The following is a 26,086-nucleotide window of genomic DNA, read 5'->3' as shown; positions in this document are numbered from 1 at the left end:
TGGTTTGGGAGGTTAGTTTGCTTATTTTTTTTTTTTAATTTTTTTTTTTTTTTACTTTATTTATTCATTTTTAGAGAGGAGAGAGAGACAGAGAGGGAGAGAGAGACAGAGAGAGAGAAGGGGGGAGGAGCTGGAAGCATCAACTCCCATATGTGCCTTGACCAGGCAAGCCCAGGGTTTCGAACCGGCGACCTCAGCATTTCCAGGTCGACGCCTTATCCACTGCGCCACCACAGGCCAGGCTAGTTTGCTTATTTTTTAAGATTTGACACCATTATGGGCCTTAGCAAGAGCAGCCATGATGAGGTGGTGGGGCAGCAGTAGAGTGGAGCAGGCTGTCAGCTAAATCGGAGGTATGGCACCGAAGCAGAGGTTGTAAACAGCTACTTAAAAGGACTGGCTTTGTTTTCTGATTTACTTATTTCGCTCAGTATAATGTTATCAAGGTCCATCCATGTTATTGTAAATGATCCGATATCATCATTTCTTATGGCTGAGTAGTATTCCATAGTATATATGTACCAAAGCTTTTTAATCCATTCGTCCTCTGACGGACACTTGGGCCGTTTCCAGATCTTCACTATTGTGAACAATGCTGCCACAAACATGGGGGTGCATTTCTCCTTCTGAAACAGTTCTATGGTGTTCTTGGGGTATATTCCTAAAAGTGGGATAGCTGGGTCAAAAGGCAGTTCGATTTTCAATTTCTTGAGGAATCTCCATACTGTTTTCCACAGAGGCTGCACCAGTCTACATTCCACCAGCAGTGTAGGAGGGTTCCCTTTTCTCCACATCCTCACCAGCACTTATTCTGTGTTGTTTTGTTAATGAGCACCATTCTGACCGGTGTGAGGTGATATCTCATTATGGTTTTAATTTGCATTTCTCTAATGATTAGTGATGTTGAGCATTTTTTCATATGCCTATTGGCCATCTGTATATCCTTTTTGGAGAAGTGTCTATTCATTTCTTTTGTTCATTTTTTGATTGGATTGTTTCTTTCTGGTGTTGAGTTTTACAAGTTTTTTATACATTTTATGAACCCATGCATAGATGGGACATAAAAATGAGACTCAGAGACATGGACAAGAATGTGATGGTAACAGGGAGTGGGGTGGGGGGGGGTGGGGAGGGGGCGAGGAAGAAGAGGGAAGGGATGGGGGGAGGGTAGGGGCACAAAGAAAACCAGATGTAAGGTGACAGAGGACAATTTAACTTTGAGTGAGGGGTATGCAGCATAATCAAAGGTCAAAATAATCTGGAGATGTCTTCTCGGAACATATGTACCCTGATTTATCAATGTCACTGCATTAAAATTAATAAAAATAAGATTTTAAAAAAAGAAAGAAATCTTAAAAAAAAAAAAAAAAAGACTGGCTTTGAAGAACAGCAAAGACAGGGTTTAGCTAGAGCCTAACATAGGATCTCATGCATGATTTTGATTGGTGAGAGAAATTGTTTTCCTTTAAATAGGACCTTTAAATGCTGTTAATGATAACGCAGTAGAAAGCAAAACTTAAAGATACAATAAGTGAGGTTTCTAAAATAGGACCATAGAAAAAAATCTAAAAGCATGTGAAGGAGCAGGCCTTTCCTTGAATGAAGGCCACTTCCTTCATTCTATAGGAAGGGGTGAAGGCAAAACAAAACTGGGTGCAAATTCAAGTAGATTCTTGGATTTAACGGAAGGAATCTGAAGCTTCAATTTTATCTGCAATATCTGGGGCTAAGTCTGGGGTACAAAAGGAGGTGAAGAGAAGGACCAGGGAGAAAGTGACATGTGAGGGGGGTTGAGGATAACCCTGAAGCAGCTGTTTCCAGAGCTAGATATTACAGGGAGAAAACCAGGTTTGTGGAAATGGGAAAAGAGTCAGTCAAACAGACCAACCCTTTAAGACATATTAAAAGAAAGGCTGAGGTGGTGTTTTCAGTTTGCAAATATCAAATCCTGTCAAGAGCCCATTAGTTCTTCATACCCTTGACTCAGTGTTCCCACCTAAGGAAATTTATCCTAAAAAAAAAATAATTTTTGGGCCCTGGCCAGTTGGCTCAGCGGTAGAGCGTCGGCCTAGCGTGCGGAGGACCCGGGTTCGATTCCCGGCCAGGGCACACAGGAGAAGTGCCCATTTGCTTCTCCACCCCTCCGCCGCGCCTTCCTCTCTGTCTCTCTCTTCCCCTCCCGCAGCCAAGGCTCCATTCGAGCAAAGATGGCCCGGGCGCTGGGGATGGCTCTGTGGCCGCTGCCTCAGGCGCTAGAGTAGCTCTGGTGGCAACATGGCGACGCCCCGGAGGGGCAGAACATCGCCCCCTGGTGGGCAGAGCGTCGCCCCATGGTGGGCGTGCCGGGTGGATCCCGGTCGGGCGCATGCGGGAGTCTGTCTGACTGTCTCTCCCTGTTTCCAGCTTCAGAAAAATGAAAAAAAATAATAATAATAATTTTTGAATGGCAAAAGCTATATGTAGAATTATAGATAAAATTATACTGTTTTATAACAGGAAAAGAAAGACTTAAATGATTGCGATATTTAAGTTTTATGTGTCAACTAGGCTAGGTTATATGAACTAGACACTAATGTCAGTGTTGCTGTGAATATATTCTGCAGATGCGGGACATATCTACAATCCATTGACTTTAAATAAAGGAGGTTATCTGTCATAAGCTGGGTAGGTGTCCTCCAATCAGTTGAAAGGCCTCAAGAGCATAACTGAGATTTCCCTGAGAAAGAATTCTACTCCTTATGTTTTTCTGGTAAAAGAGATACAATAGCTTTAGACAAATAATGGAATAGCATCTTAAATTTTATAATGAACACTAAGAAGTAACATGGGGAAATGTTTATAGGTCAAGGAAAATGTTTATAGGGCAAACAAACAGGTCTACGTTGTGATTACAACAATTTAACTATGTATCAATATGTATGTGTACAGATAAGATAAAAAAGAAACAACAGTTTTAGTAGAGTGGTGGAATCATGTTATTTATTATATATAGATCATCTCAAATGTATTAATGGTATTACAAAAGTTTGTGAAATAGAGCTTTGTTATTTACAATGGAAGAAAAGTTAACATGTATGTTAAACCTTATTAGAATTATGTGATTGTGTGACACTTTAAACAAACTCATACTAATTAAAAGAAAACTGCCCATTTTGAAATGTTGCCTTGGAAAGTATTAAGAAGAATGGATCCTCTGGAAGGCAAATATGCCCATCAGGGCCTCAACTCAGTGCCATTTTTTAGTACCATGTAATTCAATTCAAATGAAATGAAGACCAACTCAGAATGGTCAAGTAGCTGGTGATTAGCTTAATTTTCCAAATTCTTAGTTGAAGGACACACCTTCAACTTTGACTCAGGTCAGTTATTTGTACTAGGTAGCAAAATATTTAGCACAGTGAGGTCTCTTCTCTCTTTCTCTCTCCCAACATGACACTGAAAGGATTCTTGTATGTTTGTTGAACTTGAGAAAAATCAAACAAATGTTCTTAGTAACAAAGTCATGTAGACCTCAATTTGAATGATGGTCTACTTTTATTTATTCAATCAAAAAATATGTGAGTGCCTACTATATGGTGGAATTGTGAATACAACTGTGAGGGGAGGGGAAGGGAGGGGGGGAGGAGGAGAGGGGAGGGGAAGGGAGGGGAGGGGAGGGGAGGGGAGGGGAGGGGAGGGGAGGGGAGGGGAGGGGAGGGGAGGGGAGGGAAGGGGAGGGGAGGGAAGGGAAGGGAAGGGAAGGGAAGGGAAGGGAAGGGAAGGGAAGGGAAGGGAAGGGAAGGGAAGGGAAGGGAAGGGAAGGGAAGGGAAGGGAAGGGAAGGGAAGGGAAGGGAAGGGAAGGGAAGGGAAGGGAAGGGAAGGGAAGGGAAGGGAAGGGAAGGGAAGGGAGAGAGAAAAAGATACCTTTTATTTGAAGGTAAAGGATACTATGTTAAAACTCATTCTCTTTAGGGTACATTCCTTAAAGAGAAATGATTCTCTGTAGCTTAGGGCAAATCGACATCAATCAAACAATGTCATAGTGTATATAGAAAAGTAAGGTTCTATGTGAACAAATAATGGCATGAATGCTCAAGTGTTTAAGGTTGAAATGTACTGATATATTTGCAACTTATTCTGAAATATGCTTCCAAATAAGATGGATTGATGAATAAATAGATTAAGAGGTAAACAGGCAGTAAAGCAAATATGGCAAAATATTACAGAATCTAAATAATGAGTATATGGGTGCTCACTCTCCATAGTCCTCACCCAATATTTTATTATAAAGAATGTACAACAAAGTTGAAAGAACTGTACTATGGAACAGTTTCAAAAGGAGTCAGCCTACTGGAGGGATTTCTTTTCCTTTAGTGCAAGATTTAGTCTTTGGCCAACAGTGCCATTTAGATACTATAGATACCCAGAGGCAATTTCAAAACCACTTGAGAACTTGGATTAATCAATTTATTCATCCACATTTATTTGCTTGTTAATCCACACTTATTGTCTAGCTGACAATGAGAGAACATTCTCTCTGGTCGAGAACTGCTGGAAGTGCTGGCTCAGCTATTCACTCTGGCACTGCGAGGGGCTTCTCTCCATCTCCAAAATCAGATTTAGAAATCCCTTCGCAGTCTCTCAGAATCAACTAGGATACTGCACAGGATAGCATCTTGAAAGGTCCCTTTCTACCACTCCAACTTTGACTCGCACCATTGACTCTTACTCCCTGAGACCCAGACATAATCACTTTTTCTTTTTTTTTTTTTTCATTTTTCTTAAGCTGGAAACAGGGAGAGACAGTCAGACAGACTCCCGCATGCGCCCGACCGGGATCCACCCGGCACGCCCACCAGGGGCGACGCTCTGCCCACCAGGGGGCGATGCTCTGCCCATCCTGGGCGTCGCCATGTTGCGACCAGAGCCACTCTAGCGCCTGAGGCAGAGGCCACAGAGCCATCCCCAGCTCCCGGGCCATCTTTGCTCGAATGGAGCCTTGGCTGCGGGAGGGGAAGGGAGAGACAGAGAGGAAAGCGCGGCGGAGGGGTGGAGAAGCAAATGGGCGCTTCTCCTGTGTGCCCTGGCCGGGAATCGAACCCGGGTCCTCCGCACGCTAGGCCGACGCTCTACCGCTGAGCCAACCGGCCAGGGCATGACTTTTTCTTAGTTCCACTGTGTTAAACTAAACCATCACTATCCAACAGAAATATAATGCAAGCCACCAACATGAGTTACGTATGCAATCTTTGTTTTTAATTTATTCATTTTAGAAAGGAGAGAGAGAGAGAGAGAGAGAGAGAAAGGTGGGAGGAGCAGGAAGTATCAACTCCCATATGTGCCTTGACCAGACAAGTGCAGGGTTTTGAACCGGCGACCTCAGCATTCCAGGTCGATGCTTTATCCACTGTGCCACTACAGGTCAGGCAAGTATGCAATCTTATATTTTCTAGTAACTGTATTTTTTAAAGTTAACAAAGCAGGTGAAAATAATTTGAAAATATATTTTAACCCAATTTATCCAAAATATTAACATTTCAACATATAATCTATACAAAAAGTTATTTTAAATTATTTTTACATTACTAAGTCTTCAAAATCCGATATTTTACACTTATAGTACATATGTGACAGCTTGTTTGGAGGGTCTAGCAGAGGAGCGCAGCTACTCATATACCCTTGACCAAAGAACAGTCCTCTCCTCTATCAGGTCAGGCCGTCCTCTTCAACTGAGCATGCAACTTCGAGAGGGACGGACATGGAGCAGTGAGGGAAGAAGGGGATAACTGCCTACCCACCAGATCAGCCAAGTCAACCCTGGTGATCAATGGAGTGACAGATGTCGCAGCCAGATCGCCCTCACATCCATAAACTTATAGTACATTTGTATGTGAACTAGCCACATTTCAAGAGCTCAACAGCCACACTGGATAGTAGACACCATATTGAACAGAAAGCTTTAAACTTTTACTTTCAGGACCATTGGGCATTTACAATATTCCCCCTGCCTGACATGTTCTACACCAGGGGTCTCAAACTCAACTCAGCATGTGGGCCACAGAGCAAGATCACAGCCATTCGGCGGGCCGCACTAGGTCTACAAAAGGCAACTGTTACGCAACACTTTTCTCACTGCAGTTGAAAACAAAAAAAAAATCAGTACAACAAGCACAATCGTACATGCAGTTTACTCAGTGTCACAAAACGACCAGAAACTGTAGTTCGCATCACAACTGCTGTTAACTAAGCTAATATCTAGCTAGGATGCTAGAGAAATGAAAAATACAAGTAGGCCCCTAGGCTTACTTAATTTTATCCAAAATATTTTGAACTTCGTGGATTAGTCTGCGGGCCGCACAAAATTGTTCGGCGGGCCGCATGCGGCCCACGGGCCACAAGTTTGAGACCCCTGTTCTACACCCTATTCTCTGCATGACTAATACCTACTTATTTTACATATCTTAGTTTAAAAACACCATCTCCTCAATGAGGGCTTCCCCTTATCACTCCAAAATTTTCTACATTAGTCCTTTCTGACTTTAGTAGGACTTATCAAAACATGCAACTAATTATTTGTACATTTAACACTTTTCTCTGCATTTCCTCTCTGGAATGTAAGCTTCAAAAAAGAAAGGACAGGCTCAGCGGTAGAGCGTCGGCCTAGCGTGCGGAGGACCCGGGTTCGATTCCCGGCCAGGGCACACAGGAGAAGCGCCCATTTGCTTCTCCACCCCTCCACCGCGCTTTCCTCTCTGTCTCTCTCTTCCCCTCCCGCAGCCAAGGCTCCATTGGAGCAAAGATGGCCCGGGCGCTGGGGATGGCTCTGTGGCCTCTGCCTCAGGTGCTAGAATGGCTCTGGTCGCAACATGGCTACGCCCAGGATGGGCAGAGCATCACCCCCTGGTGGGCAGAGCGTAGCCCCTGGTGGGCGTGCGGAGTGGATCCCGGACGGGCGCATGCGGGAGTCTGTCTGACTGTCTCTCCCTGTTTCCAGCTTCAGAAAAATGGAAAAAAAAAAAAAAAGAAAGCACAGGACAATTTCTGTGTTGTTTAGGATTGTACCCTTAACTAAGCACATGCTTTACATGTAGGAGGCAATCAAATATTTGTCAACTAATTTAAAAACAAATAGAAGCACTGTAGAGATATACTGGTTTTGTACACTATACGTAAAAATGTGTGGTTGAGGCCCTGACCGGTTGGCTCAGCGGTCGAGCATCGGCCTGGCGTGTGGGGGGACCCGGGTTTGATTCCCGGCCAGGGCACATAGGAGAAGCGCCCATTTGCTTCTCCACAACCCCCCCCTCCTTCCTCTCTGCCTCTCTCTTCCCCTCCCACAGCCAAGGCTCCATTGGAGCAAAGATGGCCCGGGTGCTGGGGATGGCTCCTTGGCCTCTGCCCCAGGCACTAGAGTGGCTCTGGTAGCAGCGGAGCAACGCCCCGGAGGGGCAGAGCATCGCCCCCTGGTGGGCAGAGCATTGCCCCCTGGTGGGCAGAGCATCACCCCCTGGTGGGCGTGCCAGGTGGATCCCGGTCGGGCGCATGCGGGAGTCTGTCTGACTGTCTCTCCCCGTTTCCAGCTTCAGAAAAATACAAAAAATAAAATAAAAATAAAAAATGTGTGGTTGACCCCTACTCTATTTGCCCATCAGTAAAAATATACTCAAAATATACTACTTTCACCAAGTAGTCCACTTCAGACAATTCTCTGGCAAGCAACAGTGGATAGAAACAACATGATTTTTTGAAAAAGAGTAAATTGTAAATAGCTTTTGACAGAAGATACAGATTTAAGATTCCAATTTGCAAACTCACAGTTATGTTATAATGGATAAGCTACTTAACTTCTCCCCATCTGTAAAAATATGATTCCTTAAGGAGAGAATTAAATAAGATTCTATATAAAAGTGTTTGAAAAAAAATAAACCCTAATTGTCTCTAGGCTGCTCAGGAAACTTGGACTTTCCAAAGTCTATCATTGTGAATTTTTCCTCTTTGTTCATTTGGCTTCTTACTTTAAATTACTTCACAGATTATATATAGATAACTTGAATTAAGCAAGCAAAATTGATCCTGATACCAAATAAAAAACTCAGATTCTGGACTGCTCAAATTTCAAAAGAGAAAATAATCTTAAATGGAAGAAAATGTTATAAAATAGTAACTCTCCAACAAGTGCTACAGGGATTGAATCCTTCCAACTATACCAGGTCCCTCTCTATCCATCCCCCAACATGAAAATTTAAATTTTGCTCCTCTAGCCCATTGAGAATTCCTTCCATAGTGAAACACCGTTATTGATAGACTATGTCCTACTACAGCAATTTTCAACCAGAGTGCTGCAAGAATTCTTAAAACAATCAATATCTGACTACTTAGTCAGGGACACTGACCTGTTTTCCCTTAGATTGTCAAATAAAAAATGACAACAACCAACACAACAATAGCCATCTGGTGTGAATGAATCAAAATCAAACCTAGTTTTTTTGTCAGATCAGCTTAAAATAATGTATATCTTGGTGTGCTGCAGAATTTTAATAATAGTTTATGTGTGCCATGAGATGAAATGGGTTGAAAATTGCTGTTCTGCCTGACCTGTGGTGGCGCAGTGGGATAAAGTGTGGACCTGGAATGCTGAGGTCGCTGGTTTGAAATCCTGGGCTTGCCTACTCAAGGCATATATGGGAGTTGATGCTTTCTGCTCCCCCTCCCTAAAAATTAAATAAAGTCTTTTAAAAAGAAAAGAAAATTGCTGTCCTAGTATATCATGAGAAAATGGTGAGGACAAGGAGGAAAAAAGAATGGAAAAACATCACTGTCATAAAATATTGGAGCTGCAAAGTTAGCATCAAAAAAAATTTTATAGTGCACTCAAACACACAAGAGAGAGAAACAGAGACAGAGAGACAAAGAAAGAGAGACAGACAAGAAGGGAGAGAGATGAGAAGCATCAACTTGTAGTTGCATCACTTTTATTTGTTCTTTGTTTCCTCATATTTGCCTTGACTGAGGAACTCAAGCCAGGACAGTGACTCCTTGCTCAAGCCAGCGATCTTAGGCTCAAGCCAGCAACCTTAGGCTCAAGCCAGCGACCTTGGGCTTTAAGCCAGTGAACTTTGGGCTCAAGCCTGCGACCATGGGATTATTTCGATAATCCCACACTCAAGCCAGATGAGCCTGCACTCATGCTGGCAACCTCGCAGTTTCGAACCTGGAACCTCAGCATCCCAGGTCAATGGTCTAGCCACTGTATCACCACCGGTCAGGCTGGTATCAAATTTAATAATCTATATGACAGCTAAAGAAAACTGAGGTTCAGGGAGGTAAAGTCACACAGTAATAATCACAAATATGGCTTCAAATCCCAGCTTGATCTCTCTGCTCCTAAATTTTCTCATCCATAAAATGAATATAAATCTAAAACCTGATTCTTTTGAGGAATAAATAAAAAATCAAATGTAAAGTGCTTGGCACTGTGAAAGTCCTCAATAAAAAGTGAGTTATAATGAGGCTGATGATGGTGATTGGTTCCTGATCTCATATACCCTCAACATACAATGAGGATACCTGAGAAATCAGGAAATGCATCCCAAACTCATTTCTTAAAAAGATAAGATGAAATGCTGCTACTAGCTATCATTTTAAATAAAACTCTGATGGATTTGTTGGTTTGAGTGTTTTTTTGTTTGTTTTTGTTTTTTTACCTCTTATTCTTCTGTATTCTCCAAATTTTCTAGGAAAATCATGTAACACTTCCATAATAAAAGAAATATAAATATATTTTAAAAACAAATAAAGGCCCTGGCCAGTGGCTCAGTGAATAGAGCATCAGCCCAATGTATAGACATCCCAGGTTCGATTCCTCGTCAGGACACACAGGAGAAACAACCATCTGCTTCTCCCTCCACCTCTCCCCTCTTCTCCCTCTTCCCCTCCCACAGCCAATGGCTCCTTTGGTTCCAGCATGGCCCTGGCACTCAGGATAGCTCAGTTGGAGCGCATCAGCCTCAGGCACTAAAAATAGCTCAGTACTCAAGCCTCTACCCCAGATGGGGTTGCCAGTTGGAGCCCAGTCAGGGCACATGGAGAAGTCTGCCTCACTATATCCTCTCCTCTAACCTAAAAAAAATAATAATAAGGGAGGTTGAGGGAAGACAAATTGGAAGAGTAACAGTCTGATAACATTTTGGCTCACTGGACTTCGATTATCAACTCCTGGAAAAAAGAGTATCTGTTTCAGAGATTAAGGAAAATCCTAGGAAGTGCCCACAGAATCTTGGACCAAAAGCACTTTTGAAGGCCACTTAGTCCAAATTTCCAATTAATAGGAAACACCAATCAGCACTTTACAACTTACAAATTGCTGTGCACTTATCAGTGGAGCACATCTATCCTCACAACCCTGTGAAGGCCCAGGACAGCTAGGGTATAATGGAAGAAGCATGAGTCTGAAGAAGCTCCAGAATCTGAAGGGCCTGGCTTCAATTCATAGCTTTGCTCTACAGTTTCAGGCAATTCAATTAACTTCTGTTTTCTCTTCTTTAAAACAGAGATAAAACAATACCTGTCCTGCCCTGGCCAGGTAGCTCAGTTGGTTAGAGCACCATCCAATGTGCCAAGGTTACAGGTTCAATGCCCCATCGAGGCACATACAAGAATCAACCAATGGCCTAACTGGTGGTGGTACAGTGAAGAGGGTGTCGACTCAGAACACTGAGGTGCCAGATTTGAAACCCCAAGGTCACTGGATTGAGCACAGACTCATCCAGGTTGAGTACAGGTTCACCAGCTTGAGCATGGGGTCACTGGCTTGGGCATGGAATCAGCAACATGATCCCATGGTGCTGGATTGAGCCCAAAGGTTGCTGGCTTGAAGCCCAAGGTCACTGGGCTTGAGTCCAAGGTCACTGGGCTTGAGTCCAAGGTCGCTGGCTTGAGCAAGGGGTCACTGGCTTGGCTGGAGCCCCCCAGTCAAGGCACATATGAAAAGGCAATCAATGATTAACTAAGATGCCACAACTAAGAGTTGATGCTTCTCATCTCTCTCCCTTCCCCTGCCTCTCACAAAAAACAAAACAAAACAAAACAAAAAAACCCCACCAATGAATGCATAAATAAGTGGAAAACAAATCAATGTTTCCCTCTTTCTTTCTCTCTCTCTAAAACCAATAAATAAGAAAATTTAAAGAAATAAAACAACTCCTGTTCTAGCTAACCCAAAGAGCTGTAGAAAGAACAAAGTGAGAAAATATCAGTGAAAGTATTTTGTGTATTATACAAAAGGGCCTTCATTATCAGGGCCTTGCCTTCCTCTCTGCTCTTACCACTCCCCACCTTGCATCTATCCTCTACCAGGGGTCCCCAAACTTTTTACACAGGGGGCCAGTTCACTGTCCCTCAGACCGTTGGAGGGTCACCACATACAGTGCTCCTCTCACTGACCACCAATGAAAGAGGTGCAGCGGGGGGCCGGATAAATGGCCTCAGGGGGCCGCATACAGCCCGCGGGCCGTAGTTTGGGGACACCTGCAAGCGCATCAAGCCCATCAGGGTTCCCAAACATGCTCTCACCTTCTAGCCCTCATACTGTTCTCTCTCCTTCAGGAAGGTCTTTCCTCCCCTATCTTCTGACCCCCCCACCACTATATTTGGTTAACCCCTGCTCATCTCCCAGAACCCAACTTAGGTGTCACTTCCCTTAAGGTTTCCCAGGCTACCCCCTTTTCAGGCAAAGTAGATGCCTTTTCTGTCTTCACACTGCAGTAGCATAGAGCTCCATGTGTCATTTTTGTCTCAACATAATATTACTGCCTACAGACACCTCTGTTTCTCAACTACAAACTTAAGGATAGGGACCAGGTATAATTCATCTGTTTCTCCAGAGCCCGTGACAATGCCTGATGCTTCATGTGTTTAGGAAATGAACTTTAAATAAAAATTAACCTGGCCAGGTGGCTCAGTGGATCAAGTGTCAACCCAGCATGCCAGAGGTTGTGGGTCTGACCCCAGTCAGGGCACATATGACAAGCAACCAATGAGTGCCCAACTAAATGGAACTAAGTAAAACAACAAGTTGATGCTTTTATCTCTCTCTCTCTCTCTCTCTCTCTCTCTCCCCCTTCCTCTCTCTCTCTCAAGTCAATGGAAAAATTAAAATAAATAAATAAATTTTTAAAATTAAGTTTTTATGTAATAGGTATTTAAGACATTTACACAAAATATAAGGTAGTACTTCTCAACCTTGACTGTGTATCAGAATTACCGATAAACCTTCAAAAACCGAGATCCCAAGAGATTTTGCTTAAGTAGACCTGAGATAGAACCCAGGCAATTTTTTTAACATCTTCATACGTGGTTCAAATGCATGGCCAAAATTTAAAATCACTGCTATATATAACTGTAGTCATGAAATTACAACAATTCTACCTAACATCTATGTACTTAACGTCTTACAATTCATTTTCACATATATTATTAATTTAATCTTCACAACATCTCTGTGAATTCGTGATTCTCTTTTCCCAATGAAGAAACAAAGATATAGATAAGTTAAATGTCCAAGTGTGTCTTTGCCTTATTCAAATTTAGTGTTATTCTTCTATATCCATGTTCTTCCCTAGAAAGTGACAGATAATACAGCAGCAATGTACAAAGTACTATGAGGATAAGGGTTCAAATGAGGAAAATATTAATCCCAGCTTTGTGGGAATCGGGGTGAGAATAAAGAAAGCTGGGCCTTGAAGATGTATGCACACAGATAAGGGTGGAAGCCACACGTGTACTGCCACTGTCATGTACCATCCCAAAACGTTCAAAAGGCAGATTCCGTAGAGGGAAATGTTCTTGCTAGCCTCCACCGGTACTTACAACACAGTCTGAAAAGGGTAGAAGCACATCGGACAGGGATGGAAGTAGAAAAGTGATAAAAGAAAGCCCCATAAATGAGAATGAATTTCTCAATTTTGCATGCGAATTACCTCATCCTGACTCCATGAATAAGAGCCAGGAGATAATGACTTTGTTATAACTAAGACTTAGATCAATTTTGGAGAATTAATCAATACCAAAGTCATATTAGAGAGGAATCAATGAACCTCTGGTTCTTTCTATTCCTAGAGTGAGAATAATCTGGACAATCCTGGTACATCGCAAAGAACGATGGGAGAGGGGAAGAAGTTACTCAGAAGATAAAAGGCTTAACACAAGAGCAGAAAAATGTATACATTAAGCTAATACATTTATGATGGCAAAGGGAAATGAATATTCAGGAAAAGGTGACTCAGAATACTGGATGAAGTCTGACCTCTCAGCTTCAGCAGTGAAGTGTTATTTCTAAGTCTGCAAAATCATGACCATCTGACATATAGTTTTATCAGCATTGTGTGTGTGTGCGTGTGTGCGTGTGTGCGTGTGTGTGTGTGTGTGTGTGGACTTCAGTCAGGATTGTCAGGGGGAAGAGGCCAAAGAGATTAGGAAGCATTCTAAAGAGAATTTCTAGTGCACCACAGTTTAGTTTGACAGAGTTGAGAAGCCAATATGATATAGTGGCAAAAGTAAAGCACTACGTTTAGATTCAAAAAACGTAGACCCTGGTCGGTTGGCTTAGTGGTGGTAGAGCATCGGCCCAGCATGTGGAGGTCCCAGGTTCAGTTCCCGGCCAGGGCACACAGGAGATGTGACCATCTGCTTCTCCATCCTTCCCCTCTCCTTTCTCTCTAACTCTCTCTTCCTCTCCCACAGCCAAGGCTCCATTGGAGCAGAGCTGACCCCATGAGCTCAGGATGGCTCTGTGGCCTCTGTCTTAGGCACTAGAATGGCTCTGGTTGCAACAGAGGAACGCCCCCTGGTGGGCATGCTGGGTGGATCCTGGTCAGGCACATCTGGGAGTCTGTCTCCCTGCTTCTCACTTCAGAAAAATACAAACAAAAAAATGTAGTTTTAAACAAGTATTTAGTCATGTGTTAATAATGTGCAAGGCAAGACTTCTATGTTTCTCAGTCTCCTAACTCTTGTAAAATGGAAATACCTATCTCACAGGACTGTTGTAAAGACTGAACAAAACACCAGGGCTAAGATGTTAGACTTTTCCCTGTAGGACACATAAATGTAAATGCATGTAAATCTGTCTTCACCAATTTTTCTATGCACAGAAGAAGAGAGCAGGCTAAATAAGGAAAATTTTTATTTTAACTTGTGTAGCAACATACGTGCCAAACATTCCTATATCCTCTACACAGAAAAATTACAGCACCTGGGTAATGAACATAACACAAAGCTGCTGGTATCAGATGGATACTGATAGAAACTGAAGTCTGCCACTTACTTTCAGCAAAACCTTGAACAAGTTCCACTTGCCAGTCTGAGCCTCAATCTCTTTATCCATGAAAGAGAGCTAGCAAACATCTCACATGCTTATTTCAAAGACTGGAGAAAACATCTCATATAGTGTCTAATATATCACAAGTATGCAGCAAACTACTGTTAATAAGTTTACTAGCAGCTAACAACCAGGTAACCAATTATACTTTTCAAAGGTTTCTTTACATTCAATATTTTATTTAGTTGCTTCATGACCTTGTAATCTGGTCATAGAAACTTTTACTATCCCCATTTTAGTTTGGAAAACAGGCACAGCGATGAAATTGCGCCCATAAGGTCATGTAGTAATAGAGAAACTAAAGTAAGGCCTCCTGACTTTCTCCTGGTTTCATTAATTCCTCCCTCCCCGAATTACAACATTAATCTTTAGGAATTAAAATGACATTTATAAAACAGCATCTTCTTTATTATTATTATTAAATGAAAGGCAGGGAGGCAGAGACAGATTGCCAAACACACCCCACCCAGCAAGCTCCCTACCAAGAGGTGCTCTGCCCATCTGGGCCACTGCTCCGTTGCTCAGCAACAATCTATTTTAGCACCTGAGGCGAGGCCATGTAGCTGTCCTCAGCTCTTGGACCCACCTTCGCTCAAACAATTCGAGCCATGGCTGCGGGAAGAGGGTGGGGAGAGAGAGAAAGAGAGAGAGATGGGGGGTGAGGGGTGGATGGTCGCCCCTCCCAGGATTTCCACATGCCAGGCTTACGCTCTACTGCTGAGCCAACTGGCCAGGGCCACAATATATTCTTTTGATAACCTTAAACTTCTCTTTTTACTATACAATAAAAAGGTTTCTTTCCCTACTTTCTGGTTGTGACTTAGAAAGATAAAAGGGAGAAAGGAAAATTCATTAAAACAAGAAACAACAGAATTGAAAATGATCTCAGATTAGCAATTGCTGATTCTACTTTGATTTTTGTTTTTGTTTTCCCCAATAAAGCCATCAACCTCTTAACTAAAAAATTTTAAAGTCTGTTTATCAAAATGATGCTTAATTGATAAACTATTCCCAAATTGGGGGTGAGGGGATTAGAAAGGCAGCTTTCTCCCATCTTGCATGTATCTTTTTTTTATCCCTTCAATTCAGGACTTATCACACCATGTTGTGATATCTTTAACTCCTTAAAGACTCAATATGTATATCAGAACATCCTGCCCCAGCATGAGCCCTGGCACATGGTAGGGAAGGACTCAATAAATGTTTATAAATAAGTAGATAAACAAATGAAGCCACTCTCCCAGAGGGAAGTGAGGATAGGAGAAAACTGGCTATTGTATCTTAGGGCTAATAAGAAAGTGAAAGAAAAAGTATATTTTAAGAACTTCATAAAGAAGAAAAAAAACCTTTGTGTGGAGTCGACAGGCCCTTGTATAGCTTTAAGTATCACTAGAGAAAGACAAAAACCACAGGAGATCCGGAAGAGACAGTTTCAAGTTAAAAATTAGGGTGCTTATTTAGACTTGCAAAACCAAGTTGCAAATTCCTAAAAAACAATCCTGGTCTAGAATATTTCAACAGCAGTTTTCAGGTCTCAACTAGAAGAACAAGAGCCGAAAAATCCTGCAGGTTTGGTGGAGAAAGACAGATATAAAAGGGAAGAAAAGCTCAGTCTAAAATAAATCCCCCAAACATATTAGAATCCACTTGGGTTTTCATATTAGAGCATGGTTCCTCTTCATTCTGAGAACTGTTCTTGAATAAAAACTCCAGTGTAGCAGCCCACAGTTAATGGGATTAAATCATCCTATTCATTCAATATCTGAGTGCCTGCATAGAATCACTATTCTAGGCACTGGAGTTAAAGTCGTCAACAAAACAGCCAAAATTCTCTGTTCTCAAGAAACTTTCAATCTAGTGGCAAATGACAGACAATAGACAGGTGGAATGGAATAGAATGTCAGGCAGTAAATTTTCTGAAAAAGAAGAAAAAAAAAAGAAGGGAGGGAGAGAGGGACTGGCAAGGAACTGGTCTTATCAGAAGCAGATCTCTTAATCCAGCCATTTTCAAATTTAAACATGTATCAGAATCACCAACATGGCTTGTAAAAGCAGAGGTTTTAGGGCCCCAACCTCAGAGTTTTTCATTTGTAGGTCTGGGATGGGACAAATAATTTGCAAATCTAACAAATTCCCAGATTATGTTAATGCTGCTGGTGCAGAGAACACAGGTAGGGATAACTGCTCTAATCCAAAGGGTTAGGTATCCTCTCATCTCCTGGGCCTTGACTTGCTTCTTCATTCATACACTCATTCATTTTAAACATTTACTCAGTGTCAGGAACATTGTTAGGCACTAAAACTAAACAGATCCTGCCCTCAAGAAATTCACAGGCTAATGGAAAAGACAGACACAAACTCAAATAATTGCAAGTGCTATAGAGAGCTATAAAAGCGGTATGTACAAGAGCCAGAGAATGAAGGAGCAACTCATTCTATGGAAGTAGCAGAAGGAGAGACTAAGGGATTGCTGCTTCCCACAGGTCCAATAAGCACTTCTCCACAGGCAGGTAGAGGGTGGGAGGCCGGCCTTACAGAAGGGGATGGGGGAGGACAGCACAAACAAAAGCAGAGAAAGTGTATGGCAGGGGAGTTATATAAAGTGAGGCTGCAAAGGTAGGCAGAAGCCTGATCTCTAAAAACTTCATATTTAGGTTTGAGTTTGAAAATTTTAGTCTAGAGTAGGGAAAATGATGTGACAGCTTTTGTTTTACAAAGATCTCTCTGGATACACAGTACCCTTTCAGAAAGCACTGCTTCCTCCAATCCCAGCACAGGGCCTCCTGACACATCCTTAGTAAATGCATATTGAATTGAATTGGACAAGCTTCTTATCAAGTGCTGTCTTATGGATGTGAGGCAGGTCACCACCTTCCCTACAGGACTCACTTTGGCCAGGACAAGACTTGTAAAACAGGTCCAGCAGCCTCAATTATTGCACATTACTCCCTGTATAGCTGAAGTCCCCCAAAGATTAGAGCAGGCCTTCATTGTTTACATGTCTACCTCACCCACTAGACTTTGAGCTCTTTGAAGACAGGGAATGTCTTAATAGACTCTGAATCCCATAGCCACAGCAGGAGGCCTGAAACACAGAAGCTTTCTACACTCCAGTAATGGGGAGGTCAATGGATGACTGAATAAGCATATTAACCAGATAAACCCATCAGCCCATATAGGTAAGGATATGGAGAAGCTCCAGGGAATGTTTAGAAGTCCAAATTCTCAAAACCTTTTTTGAGAAGTTGAGGTGAGGTGGATTTCCCAAACAGAAAGAACAACAAAAATGTTACAGGTGCTGTGGTAAATCCTACAGGCCTCTGAGGGCTCCAGTGAGAAGTCAGTTTTGATGAGTTTGGGAGTGGAGACTAGCAAAGACTTTGAAGTGGGGAGAAGGGGGTGGGGGGATTCTTCAGTGGAGTCTTGAAAGCCGAGTAGGTGCTTGATACCTGCCTATTTCTAGGGCACAAAAACAAACTCCTAGAACTTCAATGCTAGAAGTGACCTGCTCAAGGTCACATAGGAGGGAGGTGAAGTCACAAGGTAACATCAATGAGAAAACTAGGTACCATGACTCCTGTCTTCTCCTGACAAATTTAGAGAGCCCAAAGACACAGTAGGCAAAATTAAAGCTTTTTCTCAGAAACAATTCTTAAAGGCTAGACTAATGAATTTTAATTTTTATTGGTATCCATAGTTTCATGGTTTGGGGGGGGGGGGCATGACAGTTACCCAAGGAATTTAACAAACATAAGCACTTTGCTCCCAGCACCCACAAACACCCACAACTTCTCAAGTATTCTTCCAAAAACACTCCCACCAATGTTACTATTAAAATATTCAAGACAGTAAAGGCTACAATGATCGTGTCTTTGAAAAGGAATGATGAACATAAAATAATTCTTCTTTCCCTATTTGCTTTTAACTCCACAAGTTACAGAGTATTCCCGGAGTGGGGGAGGGGCTGCAGAAGTCAGGCTCCGTCTAGTTGAATTCTTCAAGGAGTTGATCCCTACAGGTGATTCCTCCGGCCCGGCCCGGACAGGGGTGGTTTTTCCATACAGAACAAATTGGACGCCGCTTCGCCAGGCTTTCCGAACGCGGGCCAAGGTTAGCGCCAAAGGACAGCAAAGTTCCGCAGGGAGTCGCTCCCAGATCCGACTCTGTCGGGTGTCCCGGCCCCTCCCCCGCCCCTGCCCTCTCCGGGGTGCCCCCGGGTCACCCTGAGTCTGGGACCCGCGGCCGCGTGGGTCAGCGCACAGGGAGCCTTTGTTGGTCCGATAGGAACCAACAACCTCGCGGGGCCACGGCCCCGCCTCATCTCACCTGGCGCCCTCGGCCGCCCGCCCGCACCGGCCGCGGGGAATGAATGGGCCCAGGCCCCCCACCTCGCGCCGCCCCCACCCCCGTGCCGCAGCGGGCAGCCGGAGACGCCGGGGGTACCGGCGGGAGGCCGCCTCTCACCTTCCGCGCTCGCTAGGTCGACCGGGCTCCTCCTCTCCTCGTCCACCCTGGCGGCGGCGGCGGCCGAGCCCGGGAGTGTGCGCGCGAGGGGGCGCGAGGGGCCGCGCTTCACTTTCACCCTCCGGCCGCGGCGCGCCCGGGCCGGCCCGGGAGTTCCCTTGGACCCGAGGGGGTACTGTGGGGCGGGGATGAGACGAGCCTCCGGCGGCCGCGGGGGCTGGAGGTGGGGAGACACAGTTCTTCGATGGGATCTTCAGAGCGGAGAGCTCGGTGAAAGCGGATGAGAGAACGAGGGGAAAGCCTCGATAGAGCCGGACGGCGGAGCCCCCGAGGGGGGCGAGAGGAAAAGCCGAACGGGAGGGACGGTGCTGAGGCGGCCGTGAGGGGCGTCTGCTGTCCCGCTGGCACTCAGGGCTCCAGCTGCAATCGCAGCCCCCTCCCGCAGCCGCGCTATTGTGCGCCGCGGGCCCGCCCGACAGCCTCTCCCACCACCCCCAGCCCCTCCTGGGCGAGGAAGCGGTGAGCCCGGAGTCCGCCCGCCCCGCCTCCCGCAGGTGGGAGGGGGCGGGGAGGCCTGGACAGACCTACAGGAGCGCCGCCCACCCTGGCGTGCGGGGTGGGGGAGGCGAGTGCCTGATGACGTCATCGGCCCTTGGCGTCAGAGGCTGAGATGGCCCAGCGACCATGTGACATCATTACTCTGACCTCTTTCTTCCTTCGCACTCCGCTGCTGCAGGCCTTTTTATTATTATTATTATTATTATTATTATTAATTGATTTTTAGATAGATAGGAAGAGAGCTAGAGAAACATCACTTTGTTGTTCCACTTATTCATGCCCTGGTTGGTTGATTTTTGCCTGTCCTCTGACCAGGGATCTACCCACAACCAGGGTAGGTCTAGAGGGCACTCTAGCCAACTGAGCAGTGGCGGTAGAGCCTGTGGGCTCCTTTAACTGCAGCCTTTGGGAAGGTTTGGGGGCGATTTCTGGGGGCATTAATGATGTGGTCAGGGTGGGAAAAGACGACTACACCCCCTGGTCTTGTGATAGGTCCTCTTCAGGTTACAAAGCACCACCGCATCAGTGCCAAGAGCAGAATTTGGAAACCTCCTCATCTCCTGTGACCTCAGAGCCAGGCATTCTATAATATGATTCAGGGTTTTATGGGGGACAGGGGTGGGGTAACAAAGAAATAATAATGGAAATTTGAACTATCTTATACTGACATTGAAGGGGAGGGGCTTCCTTTCCCTTTTTTCTCCTACCAGGGAGACTACGTTCAACCCAAATCTTTCCCCTGAGCTCAGAATCTGTATTTCCCAGTACGTACTTCCTCGACAGCGTCACATACTACACCATACCTAAAATGCTGCATATCCAAAACTGAAACTTTAGTGACTGAGGATCTGGATGGAGATTTTCTTCCTTCAAATCACAGCTGTACAAATGTTAATGACAGGACCTTAATACTTATAAGCCACAATTTCTTCATAATAAGTAGTATCTCTGTATACGTTTTAGATTTCCTTTTTTTTTTTTTTTTTTTTACAGAGACAGAGAGAGAGTCAGAAAGAGGGATAGATAGGGACAGACAGGAATGGAGAGAGATGAGAAGCATCAATCATTAGTTTTTCGTTGCAACACCTTAGTTGTTAATTGATTGCTTTCTCATATGTGCCTTGGGGGGGGGAGCCTACAGCAGACGGAAGAACCCCTTGCTCAAGCCAGCTACCTTGGGTCCAAGCTGGTGAGCTTTTGCTCAAACCAGCTGAGCCCGTGCTCAAGCTGGTGACCTCGGGGTCTTGAACCTGGGTCCTCCGCATCCCAGTCCAACGCTCTATCCACTACGCCACCGCCAGGTCAGAACGTTTTAAATTTTTATTTAGTTAAATTTAACAAAGTGACATTGATCAATAAAAGTAGGTAAACATTTCTATAGCATTTGAACTGTTGATTATGTTGTATACTCATCACCCAAAGTCAAATAATTTTCTGTCATATTTGTCCCTCTTTACACCAATACCTGTGTAAACTTAGTCTCTCCAAGCTTCGGTTTTACCATAATAATAGAACTACAGTTTAGCACACATTAAGACCTTTGGAATTTTTGCTGTACCTATTAGCATTTTCCCCCAAAGGTGCGACTCATATTACTTCTTGGTCTCAGTAAATGGACCACCATCCAGCATTTCGGTAAGCCAGAAACCTGAACACAGAGCTCCTATTCTTCCTCTCTCAACATCCTTTCAAATTAGTCACCAAATCCAGTACAGTCTCCTAAATATCTCTCAAGTACTTTCCCTTTTTTTACTCACTACCATTACCTGGACAACTGGAGCAGCTTTCATTAAATGAAAGATTTAATCCATTCTTACTGGTGACCCAATTTAGCCCTTTTGTGTGTGTGTGTGTGTGTGTGTGTGTGTGTGTGTGTGTATGTGGCAGAGACAAAGAGAGTCAGAGAGAGGGACAGACAGACAGGGAGACAGATGAGAAACATCAATTCTTCATTGCAGTTCCCTAGTTGTTCATTGATTGATTTCTCATATGTGCCTTGACCAGGGGGCTACAGCAGACCGAGTGACCCCTCGCTCGAGCCAGCAACCTTGGGCTCAAGCTGGTGAGCCTTGCTCAACCAGATGAGCCTGCACTCAAGCTGACAACCTTGAGGTCTTGAACCTGGGTCCTCCACATCCCAGTCCGACGCTCTATCTACTGTGCCATTGCCTGGTCAGGCCCAATTTAACCTTTTAAAACCATAAACCTGATGATGCCCTTGCCTGTTTAAACACTCTGAAAGGTTTTTGTTGCTTTCAGAATAAAGTCCAAACTCCTTAACTTGACAGTATACAACCTTGGTGCTTACATCAGCCCATCTAGTTTTATTGCACACCTTTTATCTTTTGTTCCAGCTACACAAAATGCTACTTAATGTTCTTTAAACACACATTTCTTCTTGGCTCTGAGTCCTTCACTCTTTATAGCTCACTGGCCACCACCTGTTCATTCTACAAAGTCCAGCTCATATGTCATGATCATTTATTCATTGAACTAATATTTCTTAAGTTTCTGTGAGCCTTCACAATGTTGTAAACCTGTAGTACTTCCATGCCTCTTATGGCATGTAGCACACTGTGTAGTGACTGTATTTGTGTCTGACTCCCTGAGCTCTTTGAGTTCAAGTCTTGTTCCTACCTATACTTTGCTTATCTCCAGTATCTCGAGCAGTGCCCAACAAGTGGTTACAGAATCAATGTTTTAAAAATGTATCAAATAAATGCTAACACGTGCTTACTGTATGCCCAACACTGTTCTAATCACTATCTCCTTTAAGCCTCTAACAACCCTTTGAAATAAACTGTTATCATCCTATTTTATGGATGAGGAAACTGAGGGACAAAAGAGTTAAGTAGCAACCCAAGATCACAACCCAGTAAATTAATCCTAATCTAAACTATTTTTCTATGGTCTCTGTGGTGGGCAGCATAATGGCTCCTTAAAAATATTCACCTTCTTTTTTTAAAATATTTACTTTATTGATTTTAGAGAGAGGAAAGTAGACAATGAGAGAGAGACAGGAACACCAATCTGTTTCTGTATGTGCCCTGACCAGGGAAAGAACCAGCAACCTTTCTACTTCTGGATGATGCTCCAACCCACCAAGCTATCTGGCCAGGGCAAATATTCACCTTCTAATCCCCAAAACCTGTGAATATGTGACCTTCCATGACAAAAGGGACTTTGCAGGCATAATTAATTAAATTTAAATTTTTTTTTTTTTAGGAAAAAAGGTATTTATTAAGGGCAGGAGGATGCAAGCAAAATAAAAATCAGAAGCTTGTCTGGCTTAAATTGACTTTTCTTTCACTTGTTAAATGGGAATGGAATTTTATTTATACATTTTCTAAGGATCCCAATCTGCTCATGAAGTCCTTATACAAGGGAAGCTGTGAGACAGAGATTCCTTAAGGGACCCACTGGGAGAATTCTTATCAGGGGAAGAGAACTGCTTGGTGCTGCCTACTTCTTTCCCTTCTGCTTCAAGTGCTTCAAAATAGATGTTGCACGTGATGCTGAGCCCAGCAATTAGTGAAAACCTCTGGAAGCCCACTCTGTCCTCTCGGCACTGCTCCAGATCCTTCATTATATTGTTCCCTGCCAGAGGGTCTTTTTGATTTTGGAGGAATTCAGAGTACTCCTTTCCCATGAGTACTCTTAGGTCCTCCTAGTATTAAGGAGCCTTTGTCTTTAACACAGTCTTTGATCCCCAGCAAATTTGTGGGACATGAACATCATGGTTTCTTTCCATGGCATGTTCCGTTTGAGATGGCATTTTGATGAGGTCTTGGCCGGAGGAGGGACAGGCTGACTGGGATGTGGGACCAGTGCTAAGTTAAGGATCTTGAGGTGGGGAGGTTGTTCTGGATTATCCAGGTGGATTCACTGTAATTCCACAAAGATCCTTAAAAGTGAAAAGGGAAGCAAAAGAGTGAGGAAGAGGTAGGTTAGGAAGAGAGCAGATGTGAGTTGTGATTCAATGTGAGAAGCATTCCACCCACCCTTTGAAGAGAGAGGAAGAGAGCTACCAACAGAGGCAGAGTAAGGTCTGTTGAGACCCTGGGCATAGAAGAAAATATTGGGCTCCTTTAAAAAAGAGAGAGAGACAGAAAAAATAAAAATTTATAATAACCATATTTCTAAATAAACAAAAAATATTATGTACCATTAATGTTAAAATTGCACCTATGAAACAAAACTTGTCATTAGAAAATAGTGTAAAGTTGGGGTTTTGCAGGCCCTTCAGAAATCGGGGCCCAGGGCACACACCTGGTGCACCTGCCATTAAATTCACCTCTGGCTACCAGAGAAAGAAGAAGAAGAACTCCAAAAAGCTGGAAAAGACCAGAAAACAGATCCTGCTTTGGAGCCTCCAGAAAGAAAAAGAGCTCTGCGGACATCTTGATTTTAGCCCAGGGACACCCATTTCAGACTTCTGAACCACAGAGCTGTAAAATAATGTATATTTGACTGAATTAGGAGGATGTGACCACCAAATACTTAGCAGGTAGGGAGGCAGTGGGGGTAAAGAGTGTGATCAGAAGCCCTGGCCAGTTGGCTCAGTGGTAGAGCGTCGGCCTGGCATGCAGGAGTCCCGGGTTCGATTCCCAGCCAGGACACACAGGAGAAGCGCCCATCTGCTTCTCCACCCCTCCCCCTCTCCTTCCTCTCTGTCTCTCTCTTCCCCTCCCGCAGCCAAGGCTCCATGGGAGCAAAGATGGCCCGGGTGGTGAGGATGGCTCTATGGCCTCTGCCTCAGGCGCTATAATGGCTCTGGTTGCAACAGAGCAACGCCCCAGATGGGCAGAGCATCACCCCCTGGTGGGCATGTCAGGTGGATCCCAGTTGGGCACATGCGGGAGTCTGTCTAACTGCCTCCCCGTTTCCAACTTCAGAAAAATACAAACAAACAAACAAAAAAAAGAGTGTGATCAGAGAGTCTTGCCCTTGTGTAGTGAATGAAAGCCATCCCTACCCTCATGCACATATCCACATACCTCTCAAACAGCCTGAACTACAAAAACTAAAATAATGATGTGTGTTGTTTTAAGCCATTATATTTGTGACAGTTTGTTACAGCAGCAATAAACTAATTCAGTCTCAAATCAAGGGTGACAACTCTCTCCTAACAAGTGGGAGGGGGCTCCTAGCTAGAGGTACAGGGTTCTCAGTTGCATCCGCCCATGTTCTCCACCCCAGGCCTCAAGGTCCCACTCCTGATCTACAGGAATCTTGGCTTTAGCATAAGAGAACAGTCAAAGGATCTCTGCCACCCCATCAATTACATTCTTGGCCTGATTTTCAGCACAGGCTGAGGAGAAGAAAGTTATGGGGGGGGGGTTGTATTTTTCCAAAGTGAGAAGCAGAGGGGGGGCAGACAGACTCCCACATGCGCCCGACTGGGATCCACCCGGCATGCCCACCAGGGGGTAATGCTCAGCCCCTCTGGGGTGTTGCTCTGCTGCAATCAGAGCCATTGTAGCGCCTGAGGTGGAAACCATGGAGCATCCTCAGCACCCGGGACAACTTTGCTCCAATGGAGCCTTGGCTGTGGGAAGGGAAGAGAGAGATAGAGAAAAAGGAGAGGGGGAAGGGTGGAGAAGCAGATGGGTGCTTCTCCTGTGTGCCAGGAATTGATTTGATTCCTGGCCAGGAATCAAACCTGGGATTTCCACACACCAGGCCAACGCACTACTACTGAGCCAACTGGCCAGGGCCAAGAAGAAGGTTTTTATAAAAACCTTCCATGAAGGGCTTCTGGATTTCATACCATGTCCTGAATTGATAGGTAGATAACTTGAGCCTGAAATTCTTTTTCGTGGTGGCTTTTAAGAGAGCTAACAAAACCCCCAACCAATTCCATGAAATTATAATTAACATTACCCCCATACAATTCAAGTGCCACAGCATGAATTCTCAGTAGGGGTGATATCTCCCCCAAGGAAGCCAAAAATATTCCTTAAGTGGACCAAACAAAAGTCTTTGATATTATAATGGTTTAGGGCCTCCAAAGTTCAATCCTATTTAACAAAATCTTAATCCCTAGTATTTAATTTCTCTGGCTAGGGATATTTATTTCTATTGAGATAGAATTGAAATATAACTGATTAGGTATACAACTTAATGATTTGATATATGTATATATGCAAAATGATTACCACCATAAGTTTAGTTAACATCCACCACCACATATAGTGACAATTTTATTTTTCTCATGTTGAGAACTTTTAAGATCTACTCCCTTAGCAACTTTCAAATATACAAAACAGTATTGTTAACTATGGTCATCATGCTGTACACTACATCTCTGGGACTTGATTATCTTTTTTTAATAAACTGGAAGTTTGTGCCTTTTTCCCACCTTCACACCTTTGTCCCCACCACTACCCCCACAAACTTGGGATACTTTAATTTTTCTCCTTAAGCAGGCAATATTTTTTTTAAAAAAAGAAAAGAAACTGAAGAATTCCTATGCTAGAGCTACCGTGTAATCTAAGGCACCCCATCCACTTGGAATTGCAATCTGCCACAGGTGAGGAGCATAGTGTAACAGCTCAGCACATCAGGGACTAGCACTGCTCAACTTGTCACCTACATAGAGTCTGTTGCCATCTGATCAGTGAGTGAGTCCATCCCAGAATCCCATCCTGAGCTGTTCTCTCTAGGGTAACTTCTGGTACCAACTACCTAAGTTTAGGTTTCCCAGA

At 43.9% G+C, this 26,086-nt stretch overlaps 1 protein-coding gene and 1 pseudogene across 2 annotated transcripts in view; both read right to left on the bottom strand.

Moving 5' to 3' along the window:
• Positions 1-19,366, bottom strand: part of PAK1 (p21 (RAC1) activated kinase 1) — a 170,495-nt gene extending 151,129 nt beyond the window's left edge. For both annotated transcript variants that reach the window (XM_066249597.1, XM_066249589.1), the window contains exon 1: positions 18,822-19,366. The gene's annotated coding sequence lies outside the window, so the exon portion shown is untranslated. The remainder of the gene's footprint in view (positions 1-18,821) is intronic.
• A 3,475-nt stretch (positions 19,367-22,841) lies between these two features.
• On the bottom strand, positions 22,842-23,154 carry LOC136320548 (protein S100-A10 pseudogene; annotated as a pseudogene).
• Between the last annotated feature and the right edge of the window lie 2,932 nt (positions 23,155-26,086).

This window comes from Saccopteryx bilineata, chromosome 1 (assembly GCF_036850765.1).
Source record: "Saccopteryx bilineata isolate mSacBil1 chromosome 1, mSacBil1_pri_phased_curated, whole genome shotgun sequence".
In the NCBI taxonomy this organism is placed as follows: domain Eukaryota; kingdom Metazoa; phylum Chordata; class Mammalia; order Chiroptera; family Emballonuridae; genus Saccopteryx; species Saccopteryx bilineata.
Note: the sequence above shows the minus strand (reverse complement) of the source record. Positions and strands in the feature narration are given on the sequence as shown.